Here is a 14,638-nt window from a genome sequence, read left to right as displayed (position 1 = left end):
AAAACAATGTCTATTAAAACATGTTGCCAAAAATGTTACCTAATTTTGTGGGCTCAAAGATTTTTCATCACTCTAAACTCTACATACTTTTTAGAGGACAGAATTATTAATTATGGAAATTTATGTCCATACCTCATGAGATTTACTTGGTCCATTAATTTGTTTTTTAGTAAGTTACTTCATGAAGTATGTGCTATGCATAATACAAGTCATACCAACCCCTCTTGTTTCTTTTGGCGGCTTTCATTGTGTTGTCGTTGATGTCAAACTTGTTGGTGTTGATGACAAAGAATTAAGATATCAGTTGTGTTTGTCATTGGTGTTTCCAGCAACGACAACAGGGAGATTGTTAGCAATATGTCTTCACTGTTGTCATTGATGTCAACCTATTATTTGCATTGATGTCAAACAAATGGAGTAATTTGCTAGCCGATGTGTGGAAGAAGATAGAGATCCATAAATGAGTGTTCACATAACATAAGCAGAAATTGGGAAAAATACCAATTATACCTGAATAATCGGGAATATCCCTCTAAGCTGATTTTTCATGCAAAAAATTGAGAAAAATCAGTCAAACTAGGTCAACAATTTTCAGCCAAAAAAATAGTGCCTAGATCAGGAATAAAGCACTTTAAAATCAGAATTAAATGGGAAAAAATGTGTCAACAAAACATTGGCAAAAACCTGTCTTCATTTCTTATAAAATTTTATGATTGTTGCAAACAAAAAGCACATAGACGACGCCGAAGAACTTGGGAATCTTTTTTGGGTAGTTCTCAAAATTGGGGGTTGATTTTGTCTCAGATTAAAGCACAAGTTAACCAAGTAGGTCTCCGTCTAATATGCAAGCTTAATTTTGATTATTCACTTGTGATTACTAAAATATGTTACAAAGATTGATTCAATATTTTGGAAGGCTGAATCTTTGTTGAGTTTGACAAATAGGAATGAAAAGTGTCTAACTCAATTTGTAATGTTCCGAAGATGATCTCGACCTAGGGACAATCTCTGTCCGAAGGACTGTAATATCCCAAAGGCGATTTCTGTTTCAAGGCAATCTCAGCCTGAAGGCAACCTCGGCCAAAGGCTATCTCAATCCAAAGGGGATCTTCGTCCAAAGGCAATCTTGGCCGAATGGGTTGTCAATCTGAAGGGGATCCCAGTCCGAAGGGGATCTCGATCCGAAAGCGAAGGCTATCTCGGTCTGAAGGCAACCTTAATCCAAAGGAGATCTTTGTCCAAAGGGGATCTTAGTCTGAAGGTAATCTTGGTCTGAAGGGGATCTCGATCCAAAGGGGAAGGCTATCTCAGTCTAAAGGCAACCTCGATTCGAAGCGGATCTTCGTCCGAGGGCAATCTTGGTCGAAGGGTATCTCAGTCCGAAGGGGATCTTAGTCTATAGGCAATCTAGAAATGACCATAGGTGTAGTTCCAGGAAATGACAATTGAGATGGCCAAAACAGATGTGCACTATTATTTGGATGCCCAATAAATACAAGATATTCACCAAGGAAATGGAATGCATGTTGATTTTCACCGAACATGGAATATTTATTAGTAGACAAAGATGGTGCTCCAAATGTGCCAGATCCAAAGAAAAATAATACAGAGAATCGGAATAGGGTGAGGGTTGAATCCCATCGAAGCCGTAATAGCCAAATAGAGGAGATCTTCTACTTACGAAATGGCGAATAATACTGAACTCCAACAGGAATTCGCAGTACAATAAAATAATCCAAAATCACATACCTACAACTAACCCGACAAACATATATACCCCATTGGAGGAAAACTCCCGAGGGAGAAAACAACATGCCGACACATGACACAACAAACACCTATGCCTACGGAAAATTAAAGATGGGCCCAAGATACACATAAATCAATTGGGACCCCAAATAAAGTTATTAGTTTAATGACGGGGATATTACTTGCTTGCCCTCAAGTAATTGTCAATCCAATTCTAGGAAACCTTTTGTAATCAGCTTCTTCAATTCAAAATCAGGCACCAAGTAGATATTATTGCCATAGTAAATGATATCATCAAATACTTTGTATCTTTCATCTTGTATATAGCCATCCATCCGCTGACATGCAAAAGTGTTCTTGGAGTACTCAACCAACAGATGGAACCGCTAATCAGCCAAGGAATGGGGTAAAGTGTTGGTTGTCACGTTTTTACTTTCCACCGCAGTGCTGAAGTTATATCCTGGGATGATATTTTGTTTAAAAATGGCCTCCATCTTCTTGATTGTGACTTCCCTCGGATCTTTATTTGACATCTCTTAGAAGCACCTTCTTGCCATCTCTCTGGAATGAAAAGTCCATCCACTTGAAGCTTTGGTATACTAATGAAGGGTCTCCATCACTAGATGCCCAATATGATATTAGTGTCAACCAGATCTATGACAAAGAAATCATTTGTCAAGGTCTAATTTCCCATGGCAATGCTGAGTTGTGGAATCACGTGAGTGTAGGGTAAAAAGGTCCCTCCAACAACCTCAACCTCAAATCCTCCATGCTCTATTGTGTGCAAGTCCTTACTAGTGACCAATGATGAATCGATGAAATTGAGCATGGTGCCACTATCAATCATGACTGTGACATGAAGTGTGCCACGGACCCTGAAGATACTACTTCAAGTCATTGTAGTGAGGGTAGTAGAAATGAAACCCTCTTTTTGTACAATTGCATTTATTCTCTCTACTTGGTTAGATTCTTCACCAATTATTCTAGATACTTGACCTTCCTCATCATCGAGAAACATCTCAATGTAATGAATCTTCCCCTTCCCAAGACAACGGTGGCCCGGTCCCCATGGCTCCTTGTAAGTGAAACAAAGCTTCTCCTTCGAAGCTCTTGCCAAGAGTCTTCATCTAGTAGAGGCTTTTTTTTGAATTGGCTCCTTGTCTTTATCTTCCTATGGGGGAGGTGTTGGAGTAGCTATGTGGGTTTCGGAGGAAGATGCGGCCATGTCACACACAGTAATAGCTTCGTTGAGTGTGTACAAGTTGATCCCTTTGATTTAGCTTCTCAAAGGTTCCCTCAACCCATGCATGAAGAACATGATTCAAAGTCTCTTAGAATTATTTGTGACCAGTATTGATAGCCTTTGAAACTTTGTGATGTAATTGTTTACCAATGTAACACAAGGAAGAGTCCCCCCCCCCCCCCCCCACAAAAAAACTAGGCCATCTTGGAGATGGGGACGTCCCTAGGACGAGGGGACGACATCTCGGTGTTTCCACCGACGCCACTTAGAGCGCCACCGCTGCCGGAGACGACAAGACGTCTCTGAGACGGCGAAATGTCTCCGAGTGTGAGGGTGCAGGGGGATGCCAAGGAGTCTCCTTCATTGCGGGGGGGACACCAGGACGTCTCCCGCGGCAAGCAAAAGAGGGACATTAAAAGTTAAAAAGTTTAAGGCATTTTTATAATGTTTTAATCTCTCTATTTTTATGCTATTAGGTTGTGGGGCCCATTCCTTCCTCCTCCTTTGTTGAAAAGCCCTCTATTCTTCATTTTTATTCACATTTGTATTTCTCATTGTTTGCAACAGCAAGAAGAAGAAGAGTGAAGAGCTGAGATAATGGTTTGTGCAAAAGTGAAAAAAGTGTTTGCAAGTGAAAAAGGAGAGCCTAGAAACAAGAAGAAGAAGAGGAGAGTTTACCATCTTGTTGGAGGAGTTTTCGAGGCAAAAGGTAGGGTTTTTAACTTGTTTTTCTGATTTTCAAATGCATGTTTAAAAATTATTGCTCAATGTTTTTAATTCTAAATCTGTGTTGTTTCATTTTGTTATAGTTATGATTATCATTCATTAATTGAATCATTTATAAATATTAAATAACAGATTAAAATTCTTGATGTTTCATTTTGCAAATTCTTGTTATTTAGTTTTAAATTTTAGAAAATTTAAAGAAGGGCATAGGCTGAAAGTTTGTAAATTCAAATTGTTAACTTTATTTTTTTTTAAATTCATTTTGTGAAACGCAGTGTCAAAATGAGCTCCCACATTGATACTCATAGTGATGATGAGATGGAACTTCATTCAGATAGTGGCAGTGAATCAGAATACGAACCTGAGCCTAAGGTTGGGGTTGAGGATGATGATGACACCGTTGAGAGGGATGAGCATGAGAGTGACATTGGACCTAGGCCAAATCAGCAAGGGGCCCAAACTAGTTCCACTTCCATGGGTACTGTTTTTGTACTATTTGGTACTCCATCTATTGATTGCCCCTCCCCATCTTTGGCAGAGTGGGCTAGGGGTAAGTTTGATCCAAAATCTCCTTTAAAACAATTTGTCACTAGAATAACAAGCAAATCAAGAACAAATGGCACAAGAAAGTGGAGATGCAATATTTGTGGTGATGTATGGTATAGTAGCATCACTCAAGTGAACGCACACTTCCTCTTTTGGACAGGTAAGGGTGTCTTACCATGTAAGTTTTTGACTCAATCCAAAAACTTGAAGTTTAGAATTGAATTCAACAAGCTTTGGGGAGTTCCAGAGGACTTGGGCCTTCCAGTGCCTACTACCTTGGTTGGTAGGCAACAGATTCAGACTATATAGGAGGTGCATGAGCAACAAATACAGGGGCAACAACACCGACGCATGTCTTCTTCTAGACCGCAGCATAGAGCTTCATCTACTACATTGCTAGAGGCAACCTTTGCACCTTCCTCTACCTATAGCTCTATAGGTGTAGCAATAGCCCAGATGAGCAAGGGGAAATGTAGGGCACAGTCTAGTGACAACCCTACCGCAGAATTGTTTGCTGCCCAGACGAGAGAAAAGTTAGATGCATGCATTGGGAGAATGTTATTTGCCAATGGCGTTCCACTTCATATTGCTCAGTCTCCTTATTTTAAAGAGGCATTTCACAAAGTAGCGAAGGTGGGATTACCATCATATGTGCTACCAGGTGAGCACAAATTGAGGACTAAAATCTTGGATGATGAGTATGCCAAGATTAGTGAGTCCATGGAGACCATGAGGGCTGTTTGGGAGGAATCGGGGTACAACATTATCATGGATGGGTGGATGGACATTAGACACCGTCCACTCATCAATGTCATAGTCACATGTACAGAGGATCCATTCTTTCTTAAGGCAGTTGATTGTTGAGGGCATCAAAGATGCTGATTTTCAGTTTCAGATTCTTTGGGAAGCCATTGAGAAGATTGGGCCAGAAAATGCGGTCCAAGTACTGACAGATGCAGCTCATATGTGTAGAGCTGTAGGGAGGCTTATTGAGGCCACATATTAGCATAGTTGGTGGACTCCTTGTTGTTTGTGTGCTATGAACAATGCTCTAAAGGACATGGGGAAGATTAGCTAGATCAAGGGAGTGGTGAGTGATGGTAGAGATGTGCAAATGTATATCTGCAACCACCACACCTCACATGCACTATTTATAAGCTTCGCCAAGAAGGAGTTCCTGAAGCCAGTTGAGACACAATATGCATCCTATTTCATTCTCTTGGAGAGAATGCTTGATTTGTAGGAGCCACTGCAACTAATGGTTATGACGAATGAATCGAACAGGTGGGATGGTTCCAGGTCAGAGCAGGGGGCGAGGGTGAAGGATATAATTAAGAGTGATGTATTCTGGAGCGATGCAAAATACATTGTCTCTATTATTAGGCCAGTCTTCAAGGTGATTAGGATGGAGATGGGGATGCGCCTACACTTGGAGAGGTGTATGAGTGCATCGATTCTACGCTTGGGCAGATGAGGGCAGTTGTGCGAGAGGACCCCACATTAGCCTTCTACAATGATCACATTCGGCCTATAATTCAACATAGATGGGACAAACTTAACACATCCTTACGCATGGTTGCATATGCATTGAATTCGAGGTGGTACATGACTAGGCATGGTAGAGTTACACCACTTCACAATGATGAGGTGATTTATATTATATAACACTTTAAGACTTTGTCTTAAGACTTAGATTCTTATCATTTTATAAATTAAAATCATTTACATTACTAGTATATTGATTCTTCTATTTGCTAATAATTTGTACTTTTTAAATCTTTTCAGGTGAAGGGTTCTTCAAGTGCATAGATATGATATATGACCTTGAGACAGCAGCTAAGGTTCGCATTAAGTGGACCAAATTTGCTACTCTTAGGGGTTACAATCAAGCAGCAAAGGCGGATATCAAGACTATGGCACAAGAGGATCCCATTTTGTGGTGGTCAGCTTATAGAGTGAAATCTACAACCACCACACTAGCTATTTGTTTGTTGTCCCAGGTACTTAGTTCCTCAACTTTTATCTTTTCATTGTTCATTGTTCAATGATCATTGTTCAACTTCTAATTCTCGAATCTCACATTGGCCAATTATTTTTCATATCAGGTTTCTAGTTCCTCAACTTCTGAGAGGAATTGGTCTACATATAGCTTCATCCACTCTCTTAAGAGGAATGGACTTACCTCTCAGAGAGCAGAGAAGCTAGTGGCTATACACAGTGTGTTGCATATTGATGACTGCAAGACAAGTGTGTACAAGAAGAGCCCAGCATCACGATGGGATGTAGAGCCTCAGGAGCCATCGCAGATTGATAAGGAGGAGGATGCTTTAGATCCAGCCACAGGGCTAGTTGGTGTAGCCTTTTCGGCTCTTGATCTTGGAGAGACTGATAGTTCTAGTGGCGATGAGTTTCAACTTCTAGCCTCCAAGGGATGATCATTGATCATTGATCATTGATTTTCCATTTTGATTTGGACTCTTGAAAACTTGTAGTTTTTGTTTGCATTATATACTTATTTTCATATCATGATTCATGGCACATGATACTTATTGTAATCATCTTTATCTCATGACTCATATGATCATTGATTACTATTAGATAGTAGAATGTAGATACTCATACTATTGATCTAAACACTGATATATAGACTAATACTTATTATTTGCTAATGTTCAATGTTCATTGTTTGTTTGTCATTTGATCATGAATCATGATATTCTAGTTGAAAACTTCAATGCAATGTTCAATGTTTAAGTTTTGCACATCTTTGTATCTTACATTGTATAATTGTAGTACATTTTTTCACAACTAGCATTTTAAGTACCATACGTATAGTATATACACCCCTACTCCCTCCGCCGCCACCCCGTCCCCTGTCATCGTCCCCCTGCCGTCCCCAAATCAAGGCCTCTCTATCCCCCCGTCTCCCAAGGCAGTGTAATTATGTTGTTTACCGTTACCTATTTGCCTTAATTGCGCCAAATCTTTGAAGTTTAGTCAAGATCCTTCCCATCAAAACGGTCAATGAGTCTCTCAGTGAACTCGGCATAAGAGGTCACTTAGTTGTGGCCAAGAGTGACCAATTTGTGGTGCCACCATTCTTGCACCACTCCTTCCAAATGGAGTGTTGTGAACTTGATTGCTTCCTCTTCGGGCATCGGGTTGAGCTGAAAATAGGTGTCTACCTTCAGAACCCATGCCTATGCGGTGATGGCTCCAAAGCCATCAAATGGTGATAAGTTTACTTTTCTAATCTTTAAGCTGAGATCATCATGAAAAATAAAAACAATTTCCCCCACCTAAATATCTCATTCTTAGATCAACATAGTCTTTGTAGGATATATCACCTTCCATATTCGCGTTCCTCCAATTTTCTTGATAATTGTTCTTGCATTTCTTGTAAAGTGGGTTCTCTATCTTTGTGTGGTGCTTTTGTCCTTAGAAGGAAGATTGGTATCCAAGGTCGAGAGGGAGAGGGTTGAGGGTTTGCCCTTCCCATAACAAAATTGTCACTATGCCCATTTTGTTCTCCTATTTCCTTTCCTCGACCAATTTTTGTAATGTCTCCTTTATAAGCCTTTGGGTATTGTTGATCTGCATTTGATTTATGCTGGGCTCTCTTACAAGATTCATGAGTTCTATCAAAGCATCATATGGATCCCCCATTCTACCAACAAAGTGATCTCGCCTTCTCTTTCAGGTGTAAACTTGCATTCACTTCCACAGGCTGGTAGAATCACTGGCTCTGATACCACTATAATGTTTGGAAGACAATCTCAGCCCAAGGGTGATCTCTGACCGAAGGACTGTAATGTTCCAAAGGCGATCTAGGCTTGAAGGCAATCTTGGCCCGAAGGCAACCTTAGCCGAAGGCTATCTCAGTTCGAAGGAAATCTCAGTGTGAAGGCGAAGGCTATCTCAGTTCGAAGGCAACCTCGATCCGAAGGGGATCTTCGTCTAAAGGCAATCTTGGCCAAAGGGTATCTCGATCCGAAGGGGATCTCAGTTTGAAGGCAATCTCTGTCCGAAGGGGATCTTAGTTTGAAAGCAATCTTGGTTTGAAGGGGATCTCAGTCTAAAGGCAACCTCGATCTGCAGGGGATCTTAATCCGAAGGCAATCTTGGTCTAAGGGTATCTCGGTCCATAGGGGATCTCAATTCGAAGGCAATCTCAATCTAAAGGCAAAGGCTATCTTTGTCCAAAGGAAACCTCAATCCAAAGGGGATCTTTGTCCAAAGGAAAACTTGGCCGAAGGGTTCTCAATCCAAAGGGGATCTTAGTCTGAAGACAATTTGGAAATGACCATAGGTGTATGTCCAAGAAATGAAGATTGAAATGCCCAAATTAGATGCATACTATTAATTAGATGCCTAATAAACAAGATATTCACCAACAAAGATATTCAACAAGGAAAAGGAATGTATGTTGATTGTCACCGAACATGGAATTTATATTAGCAGATAAAGATGGTGCTCCGGATGTGCCACATCCAAAAGAAAGTAATACAGAGAATCGGAATAGGGTAAGGGTTATTGTAATGTCCCCTTTCTAGGATGATAGATATATGTTCATGGATTGACCTACTATTGGAGTTCCCATAGGCCAATAGAGTGTGTAGGGGACTCATATAGGGCATACAGGCCTAGACATGAGCTTTTTAGGCTAGTTTGGATAGTCAACAACAAGTTTCCAAAATTTAGGAGGGATCCCTAATTTTAGGGGACTGACTAGGAGTTCTCTAGGAGGCTTCCAGAGATCACTGGGGACATTTTGGAGACATTGGACGCATCTCTTAATTTTTAGGAAGAACTCCCACTTCACTAGCACACTCTAAAGATGCACACAGCAAAGGAGATTCATTAGTACTTAGTTTCAGAGTGACAGACTCAATCTCCTACTTTTAAGGAGGCAGTTCCTTGATTGTAGGAGGAGATTCCTACCTTTTTGGAGGTTGTGACATTTTGCAGAGTTGAGATTCTATGAGATCACCCCCTGGTCTCAATTTTAGGAGATTTGGGTGTGTTCCCTATTTTTTAGGAGTATCCCTAGATTTGAGGGTGAGACTACCAGTTGGCCCAAGTTGTCCAGCATCAGTCACAGGCAAGTGACAAACTCAGTTTCATGTTTTGGAGGTGCTTGGGTTGTTCTTTGGCTACTTGGGAAATATTTTAATATATTTAAATATTGTCCTAAGTTAGCATTTTAATAATTTAAATAAGGCTAAGTGTTTAGCCATTTTCGAGTAATAAGGAGTTTTTTGGCTCCATCTAGATCGATTTGCCTATGTGTGATAGTTTGTTGGAAAGAGCTCAATCTCTACCATTTGATTATCACTTATCGGGACCTATTTGATGCTTGGAGCTATTTGTCATTAATAAAGTAATGATTTCTTTCTATTTGGATGACTTTATTGAGGAAAATAATGTTAAATTATAAAGTTCGAATGAATTCCACTTTAGGGTTCTTTTAGAGTTCGAATTGCCTTGGAGAGGGGATATAAGGAGAAGGCAACCTAAAAGTGAGTATCTTATATCATTTTGTCAACCCATTTTGGAGGTCGTTGCTCTGGAAGAGCATTCCTCAACTAGGACGCAAACCCTAGTGGTGAGAGCAAATTTGTTGGGACGTAGCCCTCAACAAGATCAGATTCGAAGTTCTTATGCATACAGTTTGATCAAGGCAGAGGATCGATTTCTAGTATTGCAGCCACACTTTGCAGGCAGTGGAATTTCAGGGAAGGCGACCACTTTGGTTCAGCCTGGCGTTTCCTTGCAGTAGCTCAAGTGAGAAATTCTAGGGTGTTTAATTGCAGAAAACTGGAATTGTTTTACTGCAGCAACTTGGGCTTTATCATTTGAACTTGTTTGGTTGTAGCTGGTTCCCATCTTTAGTTGGCGTCAACCTTGTTTGGAGTACATTTGTATCAGGACTATTTTGAAATAAATCAGATTCTGTTTGTATGGTTTTAGAATCATTTCCAGATTAGTATGTATTGTTGCATATGATTTCTATCACTTCTATTTTATCAGTTATTGTTATTTATTCATTGTAATACCTATATTCTGAAAAATACAAAAAGAAGCAACATTCTTTTGCAAGTTTTGTCTAGCTCTATAAGATCAAAACAAATCTATAGGAAAACATAATTTATATAATTAAAAATTATAGCAGCAGCAAAGCAAATATACATTTGAGATATTTCAGTTGTATCCCACCAAAACTGTAATACCCAAGTAGGGAAATCTTCCACTCACTCCAACAGGAATTCGCAGTACAATAAAATAATCTACAGTCACATACCTACAACAACTAACTTGACGAACATATATACCCTGTCGAAGGAAAACTCCCGAGAGAGAAACAACATGCCGACACGTGACATGACAAACAACTATGCCTACGAAAAATTAAAGATGAGCCTGAGATATACATAACTCAATCGAGACCCCAAATAGATTCATTATTTTATTTTATTTAATGATGGGTATATTACATTACTTTTAGATAATTGTGTTTTAAGTGCTTATATATCCTTGTGTATTTCTAGAAAGGCTCACTTAAACTCTTGCAACCTTGGAAGTTGATAACCCAAGCTTCAACATATTACTGTATAGATATGTTTTTACCATTCAACTTTGCTTACAATACCTCGTGTTTCACATCTCCATGCATTGAGTACGAGAAATTTTACATGTGAACATGAGTTGTCAAGTGTGTGTGTGTATATATCATATATTTCTATATAATTTATGTATATTATATGGTAAGATATGGTATGAAATAATACATAAAGCTTCTGTACATATTTATTTTTTAGAAAATGTATGAATTTATGCAATTTTATATATAGAAAATTTATGTATATATTTATTTTGTATTATGTAGAAATGTATATATTTTCTGTAATTTTTTTGTTTATGTATTCTTTTTATTGCATTTTATTTCAAAAAAGCTACTTTTTATTGAAAAACTCAAAAACTATCAAATTTGATTAAAAAACTCGATTAAAATGCTTTTGATCATAGTACCACGTGCAAAAAACTGTGCGGACACATTGCACACCAGTTACACTAGTATAACAAAAGCTAAATGCAATTGGTTTCTGAAGAAAGTCAATGGTGGAATTTACTGCTTCAATGGCAATTGGCAAAAGAAGTGGAAAATAACACAATGGGATGCATTGAATGCCTTGCAGAGGTCACATACCAAGGCCAAAAAGTCTCTTGATGGAATTACTGAGAACAAGGCAAGAAAGGCAAGAATTGGGACTAAGTTCCAATTCTACAAGTGTTAGGAGTCAATTGGATGGGGAAGATGGTTGAGGGGAGGGTTTCGAGGAGTCTAAGGCTAGTGGGAGAACACCAACTATATCACGTGGCCCAAACACAGGTGGAGAGATTTTCGTGAGGTTTTTACACCATCAACCCCTTGCAAATGAGAATCCCCTCTTTTCACTCAGTTGTTAGGTTTTGGCAGTTGAGGTGATAGTTTAGAGATCAAAAGGGTTGGAGTGGTCGAGTGACCAAGTTGTCAAGTTACAAGAGCAAATAGGAGTATCGAGATTAAGGTTTCATTGGGTCAAGTTGCAACGGTTGGAGACAAATTCCTAAGTACAGCAATATTTGGACTAGTCAATTAGTCCAAAGTATATAAAGGCATTTTTTATGCATAAAGGCTTTAAAATCCTTACAAATAATTATTTTCCATACTTTAAAAAATTGAAAAACCTTATGAAATTAAATTTTCCTTATAAAAGTGCACAAAGTCCCAATAAAAATAGAATTTCCACTCCATAAATGCACAAAGTCCCGATAAAAATAGAATTTCCACCCCTAAAATGCACATTCTGATGAAAACAGAATTTCCCCTTGTAAAATCATGAAAATCCTTATCCAAGTCAATTTTCCACTCATGAATCGGTATTTGCGATGAAAAATCCAAGTGTTGGACCAATTTATCCAAATGAAAGTCAATTTTCCTCTTTTGAATATCAAGAACAAGGAAAAAGTGAAGAATCAAAATACACATCGATTTTCCACTAGAATTTATACTTTGAAAATTTGGAGAAAATTGCAATGTCTTTATAGACATGGATTTTCCGTTTGTCCCAATTTATCCAAATGAAGGTCAATTTTCTGTATTGTCCCCATTTGGGATGCACTATAACCCCTTGATATTTGGAATTGTCTACAAAACTTTCAATGTTAAGAAACTTATTCCTCTCGAAATATTTATAATTGCAGGGTTAATATATATATCATGAAGTCCAACACACAAGATAACGGATGATCTTTTTGTACAAAAATGGAAAAAGTATATCTAGATTAATATATATCAATCCTCAGCTATATTCTAGATCAATATATATACATATATATCAGTCATCAAATATCTTTGTTGATATGAGTGAGATATTAGCACTTGTCTATGATCTGACAAGACTTCTTCGTCCTCTATGATTCTGAATTTGACATCTTCAATTATGTTACATATATATATATATATATATATATATATATATATATATATATATATATATATATATATATATATATATATATATATATATATATCAGTCATCAAATATCTTTGTTGATATGAGTGAGATATTAGCACTTGTCTATGATCTGACAAGACTTCTTCGTCCTCTATGATTATGAATTTGATATCTTCAATTATGTTAATGCTTATGTATGAGGGTTCTTCTAATACTTGTATCCAAGCCTAACACTTACTCGGGTGTTCTCCTTTGGCTAAGATTACAATTGATGTAATTTGTATTTCTTTGAAGTTAGAATTGTGTAAGTGTCTTCCGCTTTATATAATTATCCTCTGAATATTCAAGATTGCTTTTCGTCACTATTGCTCCCAGCCGCGTGGTCTTCTCTTGTTCTATTCACACATTACCTCTCTCGAATGAAAGGTTCCAAGTATATCAAACCAAATAGCAGTAATGTGTGTCTTCATAATAAAATATTGTTCCCCGTTGGTAGCCTCTGACTAAACTAAGACGACTTCTCCTTCCTTCGATGCTCTACTTTCCTCCTGAACGTTGATCTCTTTGACCAGCAATTTCCTCTCTATTCTCGTGCAGCGGTGAATTTGTTTTAAAAAATGATAATTGTCTGTATGTCCCCCTTTGCTTTTTTCCAATTTGTATCCGTGATTGGATGAGTCACGTATTCCCCAAAGAATCGTGACTTTGAGTCAGGCACTTTCAACATATCACTTAAATTGTTCTCTAAATATATGAGGCGATTAGTAGTATTCATTACTGTACAAGAGATCATTATGGTTGCCAGCATGAACCGACACTGTGGAGACATTTGCGCTGGTGGGTTAATTGATTTAGTTGATGGAGTTTCCACCATGGCCAATGCACTTTCCATTATAGTCTGCTATAGTAAGAGTTTATATTTACTGTAGTAATTGACATTTATGTTGTTTATTTGTCTTCGATAGTTATCACAAAATTTATTATATTTACATATTTTCATCAATATGTAATATATCCATATATTAATTAGATGTTATATTATATTACTTATATTGTTATAATATTTATATTGATAATGGACTTATTAATCCATTTACTTATATTTGGTTATTAAGATATAAATATTATTATTACACTGACAATATATTATATTTATTAAATATTGTGTCATTTAATTAATTTGACCTTTGAGATTGGGGATATCACATTTTCCTCTTTTGAATATCAAGAACAAGGAAAAAGTGAAGAATCAAAATACACATCGATTTTCCACTAGAATTTATGCTTTGAAAATTTGGAGAGAATTGCAATGTCTTTATAGACATGGATTTTCCCATTTGTCCCGATGAAGATGGTTTTTCCACTACACAACACTTCAAATATTTTTAAACTCCAAAATCATCAAAATTCCTATGGAAAAAGAATTTCCCTTTGTCCAAATGAACATAAAATTTTCCTTAGTCGAATGAAAATGAAAGAAATTCCCTTTGTCCAAATCAATTTTCGCCTTATGGATAATGAAAATGAAAAAAATGAGAATCTAGATGGAAGTCAATCAAGGTAAAAATGTTAAGCGTAGGTGTGGTGTTCTATCCATATTGAGATTAATCTTCCCTTATAGATAAGGGAATGGAATAAATGGAATCCTGATGAAGATCGAACTTCCCATTTTGAGAATGAAAAGGGATGACTTGGGAAATATAAAAAACAAAAGACAAGTCCAGATGAAGTTTGATTTTCCCTTAATAAAACATGGAATGAAATTTTAAAAAAAAAAAGGAAATTAATTAAATATAATATACATGAGATTCAAAGTGGTTATTTTATTCCCACATTGGCTGTGTGGGGAAGAGTTCAACCCAAACTCCTTTAAAAG

General features: G+C 37.6%; 1 protein-coding gene across 3 annotated transcripts in view; it reads right to left on the bottom strand.

Annotated features, from left to right (window-relative positions):
- The window catches only part of ALF4 (aberrant root formation protein), a 157,026-nt gene that overhangs the window by 93,049 nt on the left and 49,339 nt on the right, over nucleotides 1–14,638 (bottom strand). The window lies entirely within an intron of this gene.

Source organism: Cupressus sempervirens, chromosome 2, assembly GCF_028749045.1.
Source record: "Cupressus sempervirens isolate cs-2001-9-10 chromosome 2, ASM2874904v1, whole genome shotgun sequence".
Lineage (NCBI taxonomy): Eukaryota > Viridiplantae > Streptophyta > Pinopsida > Cupressales > Cupressaceae > Cupressus > Cupressus sempervirens.
Note: the sequence above shows the minus strand (reverse complement) of the source record. Positions and strands in the feature narration are given on the sequence as shown.